Source organism: Crotalus tigris, unplaced genomic scaffold (assembly GCF_016545835.1).
Source record: "Crotalus tigris isolate CLP2741 ecotype Arizona unplaced genomic scaffold, ASM1654583v1 scf7180000023675.2660513, whole genome shotgun sequence".
NCBI lineage: Eukaryota > Metazoa > Chordata > Lepidosauria > Squamata > Viperidae > Crotalus > Crotalus tigris.
In genome coordinates, this window is record NW_024100112.1 from 1,778,980 (window position 1) to 1,789,106 (window position 10,127).

At 35.4% G+C, this 10,127-nt stretch overlaps 1 long non-coding RNA gene across 1 annotated transcript; it reads left to right on the forward strand.

Annotated features, from left to right (window-relative positions):
* Positions 1 to 5,910: 5,910 nt before the first annotated feature.
* LOC120297706 lies at positions 5,911 to 9,722 on the forward strand. Its single transcript, XR_005553863.1, has 3 exons — positions 5,911 to 7,062; positions 7,294 to 7,403; positions 7,522 to 9,722. It is a non-coding gene; the product is annotated as an uncharacterized LOC120297706 (long non-coding RNA).
* Positions 9,723 to 10,127: the final 405 nt, after the last annotated feature.

Here is a 10,127-nt window from a genome sequence, read left to right on the forward strand (position 1 = left end):
TTGAACCAAACCATACAGGGAAACCTTTACCTTTCTCAAAAAAATAATCTAGTTTTTGACCTGGGGATCCTAGTGTTTCTTTTCAGAGTCCCATAATAAAGAGTAGGCAATGTTTCCTACCATTATTTAGATGGTAGTGGACTGAGACCAGTGACTCATATGGATTCAATGTTGTCCTTAAAAATAATGTCATCTTCCAGGACGCAGGAATCTTGCCTTTTCTTCCATAGCACCTTGCCTGGGGAACGAACTCTCACTGAGATCTGGAGGCTTCCATCCTGATGACATACCAGAAAGCCTTAAAGGCTCTTTTCCCAGGTTCCGGACTAGTGTGGATAGATCCTGCTGGATCCTGGATGTTGATATGATATGTGATATATATTGGGTTTTCTAGCACATTCATCATTTGCTCCTTTTTCTCTTCTCAGAGAAAATATATTAGTGCTTTGTATTTAAACAAAAGAAGAGAGGCAACAAAACTGAAGGAATGATATAACATAATTCCACCATGATTTAGTTTGGCTGCTTAAATAACAGAAGACAGTCACAAAACACAATGAGAAATTAAGACAGATCTTCTTTAAATTATCTCGCCTGACCCTCAAAGCTATACTTCAGTGCAGCACTTAAAAGTAATCAGTACAGAATCTCTGAAAATATAGCCATGTACAGTATAGCCAGAAATAAAAGCACAGTATGCCAGTGACACATAGTGTGTTAAAATATACTTCAGGGATCACTCTGATCTATATTAAATATCGCAGAAACAGAATGCAGCTGTGTCATATGAAGATCAATACTTTTCTTGACTTTTTTCTGTGTCAGCCTTAATTAGATATTTTCTTTGTACAAGATCTCAATTACTGAGCAGAACATACTGAACTGATCAGTCCTCCAGCACACAATGCACATATTTACTTGATTATTTCCAGATGATCAGTTTCCTAGTGCTTCCCTGATATACTTCAGTATAACAAACATTTCTTACATTTCCCGCTTTTCTTCCCATTATATAAGAAAGAAGTCCTGGTCTCAAGTGTCTTGAATTTTACAAAAGCTTGAAAAATCTTTTCTTTTCATTTGTAGTACACATTTCTAAACTTTCAATTTTTATCTACTTAGGATGTCTACAATTATTTATTCTTGCTTTTATGTAACAATTGTGTACAGTTTTCTATTAGGCATTTTCCTATTAAACTAACAACATTTAGCTCCTGAGCCCAGATAATATGAATCATGTGCAGCCATTTTCTGAGACAATCAGAATTAAGAACTGTGAAGTTCCACTCTTACATACACTCCCAGTTGAGAACATAGACTTCCTTTATTGAGTCCATTATTAGGTACAATCTTGTTTTGTAGTTGGGTTTGAGTATTAAGAACCATCTTAAGGGATGGAATTAGTTTGAAAATAGTTCCATATTAGGTCAGAGCCAGTTTGGTCTAGTAGTTAATACATCAGGCTAGAAACCAGGAGACTATGAGTTGTAGTCCCACCTTAGGCATGAAAGTTAGGTGATTTGGGACCAATTACTATGTCTCAGCCTACAATGTCCAGCTTGACTGACTAGCACTAGCTGGTCAATCTATTTCTGACACAACCAATGAATCAACACTCCCATTGGTCCAAGAGAAAAAAGTGGACTCTTTTGTGGGAAAATGCTATGAAAAATCTAAGTTTCATATTAAGTCTAAACTATTGCTGATAACATGACGATCTACCCAATGTGCCATAAGAAATATACAGTAATATCCTTTGACTTGCCCAAGACAACCTGATACACCCCCTTCTGTGAACTAGAAACTTCAATTTTACATATGTAGATTGAATATATATAATCTACAATTCCCTTTCTTGCAGTAATAAAGATAAGATAACCAAAAATTGTCATTTTTTTTTACTGTGGGCACAACGGCACACATCAAAAATGAAATTTAGTTGCCCGCTGTCAAAGTGAAACACATACATGACACTCACCTAAACATACTATGAACAACATATGTACAGACCCACATCCCTACATATACGTAGCAAATAAATATTAAATACTGTCCATCTTGAATATATAACAGAAGGAGGAAGCTTGAGAGTTCACAAGGTTAATGCTGTATGGGATGAAACTATGGCTGAATCTGGATGTTCTGCTACGGATACCACGAAGCCTCCTCCCAGAAGGTAACAAGGAAAACAGGTCGTGAAGTGGATGTGTAGTGTCCCAGATAATCTTGTGGACCCTGCTCAAACAACGCTTCTGTGCTATGTCCTGGATGGGAGAGAGGGAACTGCCAATGATCTTTTTGGCCATTCTCACCACTCTGCACCCCTTTCCTGTCTGAAGCAGTGATGCCTCCAAACCAAACCATGATGTTGTATGACAGGATGCTCTCGATTGTCCCCCTGTAGAAAGTGGTCAGGACAGAGGAAGGAAGATGTGCTTTTCTCATGCAATGCAGAAAATGCAGGCACTACTGTGCCTGCTTCACCAGTTTCTTGCTGTTGAGCCACCAAGTCAGCCTACTCGTTAGCTGCACACCCAAGAATTTGACAATCTCCACAGGTGAATTATTAATGCACAGAGAAGTGTGACTGTTCCTGCCTTTTCTGAAATCAACAATGATCTCTTTGGTTTTTCTGGTATTTAAAACTAGGCTGTTTTCCTTACACCAGTTCACCAACCCCTCAATCTCCTTGCGGTAAGCTTCCACCTTGTCATCCTGAATAAGGCCCACTACTGTTGTATCATCTGCGAACTTCACAATATGGTTGGTGGCAAACCTAGCACAACAGTCATGGGTCAACAGGGTGAACAGCAGAGGACTTAAGACGCAGCCCTGAGGAGAACCTGTGCTCAAGAAAATGGTATTAGAGGTATTTGTTCCAACTCGCACATATTGGGGCCTGTTGGTAAGAAAATCAAGAATCCAGTTGCACAAAGGAGTGTTTAAGCCTAAAAGGCCCAGTTTGTCTACTAGATGCTAGGGAATGATTGTGTTAAACGCCGAACTGAAGTCAACGAACAGCAAATGCACATGAGTATTTCATGTGCTTCAGGCTCAGATGGAGAACAGAAGAAATAGCATCCTCCGTAGAGTGATTTGGTCGGTAGGCAAACTGAAGCAGGTCAAATGCTGCTTTATCAGCTTCTCAGGAATTCACATTTAGAAGGGCTAGTCATTAAAAGCAGGTCATAGATGAGGTATCAAACTAAATACAATCCATTGTAGAAGTAAACAGCAACCCAGTCAATATTCTGTCATGAAAAGCAAATAGACATTAACAACCAGGATAGTTTTAAGATGAATCCTGCACCCAATCCATTCCTTCTGGAAGCAGCATCCACCCAGAGAACTGGTTGTTCACATATTTGAATCCCATCACTGGTTAGATGGATTTATTCTAGTTGATAGTCCTGCAACTTTCTTCGTGCCAACCCATGTAGGTCTTTAAAAGTAATAATAATTACTTTAATTGGGCTCATAGTGATAGAATTTCAGTGGAAGTCCACATTTATGCTTCAACCATAAATTGGAGACCTAAAGAAAATGCTGAATATGACTAAAACCAGACTTTATTCTAATTACAGGAAATTTAAATGTCAATATTGGAAGTAATAGAGCATTTGGAGATGTTCAGCAATATTCAGTCTGATTATTGGTGAAAATAAGAATCAATTTACCATATCAGAATTGATAAAAAGTGTTTGAATAAAAATATCCTGAATGCAAAAGGCAAAAGAAACTAAAATATATCCCTGTAGATATATTGAAAGTAGCCAAAGAAATATTAAAAAAAAACTCAAAACAATGCAAACAAAGAAAAATTGGTACTGGTTAAACATTGAGCAAGAGCAACAGTGACAAAATTTGTAATCTAAATAAATAGTGGACAGAAATCGAGGATAACAATTGAAGGGAAGGACAAAAATTTTCTTTATGAAAATTGCAGACATCAAGGCAAAATATTCTTTAGTTATGGACACAATAATAAACAAGGCAAAAAGCTAATGGAAAAATAATTTATAAAGATGAGATGGCAGAAAAACTATTTTTAAATGATCCCAAAATCAGTGACACAAACAATGATCTACTTATTGAATTAGAGCCAGACCTCTTGGAAAGTAATATGAAATGGCAAAAGTGAAGAAATTATTGCTAATAAAGAGGCTGCAAAAGTTGACAAAATATCAGCCGAACTGTTTAAAGTCATTCAAGATGATGCAGTTGAAGTGCCATTTGTGGTTGCAAGCAGGGATGCAAAATAGAACAATAGCCAAGCAACTGAAAGAGATCAATTTATAGTCCAATATCCCGAATGGGCAGTATTACCAACAATTGCCTTTCTCTTACATGCTAGTAAGATAATGCTCAATATTTTGAAATCTAAAGTTTGAAAGTATTTAGAACAATCACAAAAAATTCCAGATGTATATATTGGATTCAGAAGAACAGAGCACCAGAGATCATATTACTCACATCCATTGGATAATGGAAAATGCAAGGGAGTTCCAAAAATGAGGTCTATTTTTGCTTTATTGAATATACTAAAATGTTTGGCCATAATTGTATATAGATCTTAAAAGATGGGTGCACTTCTCAAAGAGAGAAGCAACCTAGAAGTAAGGAGAAATTTCCTGATAGTTAGAACAATTAATCAGTGGAACAATTTGCCTCCAGAAGCTGTGAATGTTCCAGCACTGGAAGTTTTTAAGAAGAGAATGGACAAACATTTGTCTGAAATGGTATAGGCTTTCCTGCCTGAGCAGGGGGTTGGACTAGAAGACCTCCAAGGTCCCTGTTATCACTGTATCATCTCATCTGGCTATTACAAATTTGTAGGATGTATAGGAACTAATGTTTGAAATATAAACAACGAAATGATTCAAAGAAATGCTTGGTCACCTTATTCAGTCACCTTATTGATTGAAATTATTCATAAAATACTGTCATGCAAAATGATAGACTCTAAGAAATAGAAATTAGTATTAAAAATGCTGAGAAAAACATACATAACTTCAGTTATACTACTTTAATAAGAGAAGGGAAGTAAACCTTTTGTTGAAGATGAAACAGGGCAAATACCTGTCTGCTTTCAATACAAACAAAACAAAGCAGGTAATGTCAAGAGGCAATAAGAACCCAATGAGAAAGGCAATAACAGACCATCTTCCTAGGCTCAAAAAATCACAGGGATGGTCACTGTATCCATTAAATAATGAGATGTCTGCTATTTGGAACAAATATGAAAGTTCTTGGAAAACAAAGGAACAAACAATCAAGACTATATTTTTAACATATAACTATAACTACCAAAAATGAATGAAAATTGGATGCAAAAGAACATCATTAAGAATATTTTTGATCAAAAGAAGAACAAATACTTCAATATTAACTGATGTAAAACTGTATTGCTCACTGTTAAAGTTAAATATTTTGTACACATAATGCAAAAGGAAACTCATAGGTGAAAATAATTGAAGAAGCTGACAGAAGGCAAAATGGGTAGATATGATGACTAATGACAGAAGGAACTCATAAGTTTTCAAAGAAACAATTACTGAAAGATAGCCCTAGCAAAATTATTCCCATAAGGGTGCAGAGTCAGGAGCAAAGGAATGACTAAACAATAATTTACATTTTGAATTTATTTATTATACATGGATGAATAGATTAGATGACAGACAAACAAAAGAGATGCATAGTATGTGCATGCATGCATGGAAAGACTTATATATTTCTCTACTTTTGAAAAATTGGATGGGTTATAATTTGAGTTAGAAGTCCCAAAGATGCTTTTTCATGAGACAACTTGTTTTTCTTTGAAGATGTTTCACTTTTTATCCAAGAAGCTTCTTCAGAGCTGAAAAATCTTCTTGGATGAGAAGTGAAACATCTTCAGAGAAAAGCAAGAAAGTCCAGTTGCCTTGTGAAAAAGTATCTTTGGGACAACTATGACTTGGATCACTGAGAATCTCCATAGACACTTTGAGTTAGTAGGTAATATTTCTTTAGGTTCTAGCCATTACCCCATCTGTTTGCTCAAATAGAGTCTATGATTCAACCACAATTTCAGCTAAGAAACAGTAAACATTTTAGATCAAGTTAGGTCTTAAATTACAAGAGAATTTCTAGAAGATTGGTCATCTGACAGAACTAAATCAATAGATACAAAGAAATAAGCCCCATTTATGAACCATTCCAAAGGAACAAGAACAGGTCAAAGAAAGAGGCACTCCAGAACACACATTCACTTATTGTACATCCATTAACCAAATCCTAGGTAAGCAGAAACCATCACCTGATTAGAACAATAGCCATCAATCAACATAGTCTGTCCAAACCCACATAAGACTGGTAGTACAAGTGGCTATATAAAAAACACCAACAAAACTTGCTTCCCATGCCAGAACACTGATGGTGTGACCTTGTCTGGTAATGAAATGTCTGTCAGAAGAAAATCTAAGACATGATCTATCAAAGATCTCTTGAATATGGTATTCTGGATTCTCAAAATTCATTTTTGATTAATTCCTTAATGTTTCAGCCTGGTCATCAATATTTCTGATACTGTAATGTAGAATGAAGGATACTGGAAGCTATGATCAGCCAAGGCAAACATGGGTATTTGTGGTGAGCACTGAATGAAGAAAAAAGAATATGCTATATTATACAAAAGAACTCAATAATATTATGCTACACATTAAACAAAGCTGTCATGTTTTTAAGGTAAGAAAGGTTGAAAAAGCTCAAACTAAAGGTATTGGGAAAACTATAGGAATGACATGATTTCATTTCCTTGAACCTAGCCAAATTTTGTTATAGTACCTGTACAATTAATCATACCTGGGTTGGCCATGAATGCAACTACCAAATGCAATATCCTTATTCTGTTGTGTTGTTATTTTATTTTTAATGTGTTTTATTTTAAGACTGGTCTATGACTAATATAATAGACTAATATAATTCTCTTTCTGTTTTTCTCTAGGAATAACATGCCAGATATAAGACATTAAAATCTCTGAGCTATGAATGAAACATTTGATGCTGTTTGTAATGTCACAAGACGTGAGTGGCCAAAATTGCTGCCAAAAATATGTCACAATAATAAAAAATATTTTTATTTTTAAGAAGTGTGGATAATGCCATTTCAAAGTGGGAAAGAGAAAAAGCAAGGAATACATATACAGTTTAATTGTTATCAGACTGTTGTTATATTTTATATCCTTTTTGTACATGTTCTTATTATCATAACACACATACCTGGTAACTTACTTTGGAATCTTGCCCCATGTTTAGGAACTGAAAATTATTCCTTGTGCTGCCACTGGTCTGATTTATGCTGTTTAAGAATATCAGTTTCTGCAGAGAGAGATCAGAAAGACAAATGAGGAGAGCTGCATTATTATGTAATTACACATACAGCATGAATTACATACCTACATATTTCTATATACATACACATCACAAATACATACGTACACACGCACAAACACTTGCTTTTTCAGTTATTAATTTGTTTTCCAGGTTTACAGCATGGTGAACCATATGAAATACATCGGAGATCACAGCAGCAAACTGATCATTGTGACTACAAATTCAGATTTTTATGGTAACAGATTGTTATGGTAAGCATGTGTTTTGTAAAATAATTCTTTTCCTAGACTATTAATTTTTATGATTAAATTAAATTATCCTTGAGTGGCTTCATTCATATAGAATTAGAAATGCTCAAAGAGAGAAAACAATGAGGAGAAAGACAAAGGGAGAAGGGGTGAGCGTCAAAGGAATAGCATAACATAATGGCAAGTAAGGAATGGAGCCTAGAATTCTTCAAAATGTCCAGAGCTATCTCCTTTTAACAAGATTATCTGCATCATTTTTCTTTCTTTCTTTCTTCTTGTTTTTTTTTTTTTTTTTGATAGACTATCTGCCAAGCCAGTCTTCATTACAGAGGATTGGGCCAAACTGTGCATTACAGATGGAATTTTTTTGCCACAAGGAATGCTCTTTGGAGCCAAGCTGCTTGAGGTCCAATCTAAGCCCATAAAACCAAAATGTAATTTAGTGCAAGACTGAAATATTTATATACTTTGCATCAGTAAAAAAAATAATCAAGCATTATTATTGCATATGGGCCAGTGTTGCACTTCTGTCTGAAGATGATTACCCAATTAATATACAATCCACAATGATTTGCTGCATTATTCTGCAGAATCTTCAAATGGAGTTTTCTAAGTTGGTTTGTGAGTGGTCTAACTTGTCTCTCAATACTTGCCTAAAACCTAAGTGGTAACAAGATGTGACAGGGCAGATCAATTGTAAAACTCTTAGATTTTGCTTTGTTCTTAGTTAACATACTTGCAGAGGGCAAACCATTATTTGGACAAGAGAGAAAATCCTTTTTCCTATGTAGTTTTCCAATTCAAGTCCAAAACACTGAAATTGTCTTTGATTGGACCCATTTTTTAAAGTTTTTTTTTAAAGAATCTATGAAAATTGCATAAAAATGATCCCTGTTACTGAAGGTACTAAAATCATGCTTTATTTTATTGAATTACTGATTTGGTCCCTTGCTATCTGTCACTTTACCTGCATTTTCTTTACCTTTGTAATTTTGCTTATGAGGCAAAATTTTGAAGCAACTGTATTTAAGTCAAAAGAATTCTTCTTTCAAAACTGCATCTTAAGGCCTGGACCAACATTTATTTTTTTATTGAAGATTCCAAGGTTTTGGATTATTGTTACCAAACAATCTTTTGCTTGTAGAATGAATTGGACAATGTGCTTTCACCTTTTCACAGTCACTTGCAAATGAAATAACTCCTATGCCACTCTGGAAATATATACATTGAACTGAATGCAGTCTTTGACACAGACAAAGATATAGGGAGATAAGCACATAGAAATATGTGGGCAAAAGTATCAATAAATCCTGTTAGGAACACAATTTCTTAATGCAGAGTCATGATCCAAGGAAAGGGTGAAAGAACATGGTTTTGGAACCTTGCTTGGTAATATTTGAAAATTCACTTTTTTTTCTGACATTCTTTTTGTTCCCCTCTGACAACCTTTTTTTCTCTTCAGCAAGTTACCAGGTAGATTTTGGCAGAGCTCTGAGCTGCTTGCTCTCAAAGAGCAATTGAAAGTAATGAGGGCTTCATTTGATCTTAGGGCTGCACATCCTTGACATAAATGAATATTCTTTGGGCTGTAATAATTATTTTTCAGAGATGAAATCAAAATCCTTAAAGCAAAGACACACAATGTATAGTACAAAATGAGATTCCTTATATGTGGCATTTTCTGATTTCTGGATTTAATACTGGACTGTATGGGCTTGTGGTATTCTCTGAAGTGACAAAATTGAAGAGGGAGTAAAAGAACAAGGAAACAGAAGCAAGATTCCCAGGTCCCCAGAGCATAGTCTCTGTGTCAATACGTCTGCGTGCTGGGGAAATTTTCCATACTGAAAAAAGACAATTTAATAGCCTCAAGAGTTTTGCAGTGATCCACCAGAATGTGATTTTTAAGACTTTTGCAGAGTTGCTACAAGTGAGATCCTGTGAAGCGGACATACGTTATGCAAGTCACTATGAGAAAGGTCAGTTAATAAGCCTGAAAAAATCCATCTGTTCTGACAAAGTGCATGAACTTAGATTAACCAGCCCACTTATATAAATATTTTTGGAAACACTTGTGGAAAATAAAGTGAGATTTCTATTTAATAGGTCTGACTTGTGTGCATACGTGTGGGGGGGAAGGGGGGGGAACTAGATAAAACCAATCTGAATACATATGGTAGATAACAGATCTGTAGAACTATCTTAATCATCTCTTGGAAACTAGTGAAGTTAGTTGCATGTATGCAAATTATACTTTTTAGAATATGACATCATCATACAAAAGGGCTGAAACTTCAGGGAGAATGAGGAAAGGCAAAAGAGAATGTGCATACTTTTTCAGTGTGTGAAAAGGAATGTGGGCATCATCCAAATTCTAAGTCACCTATTCAGTGCAGCTCCACTACAGATTTTACTATGGATCATGAAATTCTCCAATAATGTGGATGACACGGTTAGGTAGGGCTTTCCCATCTTTCTATTTTGGTGCCCCAGACATTGATCTCTCGA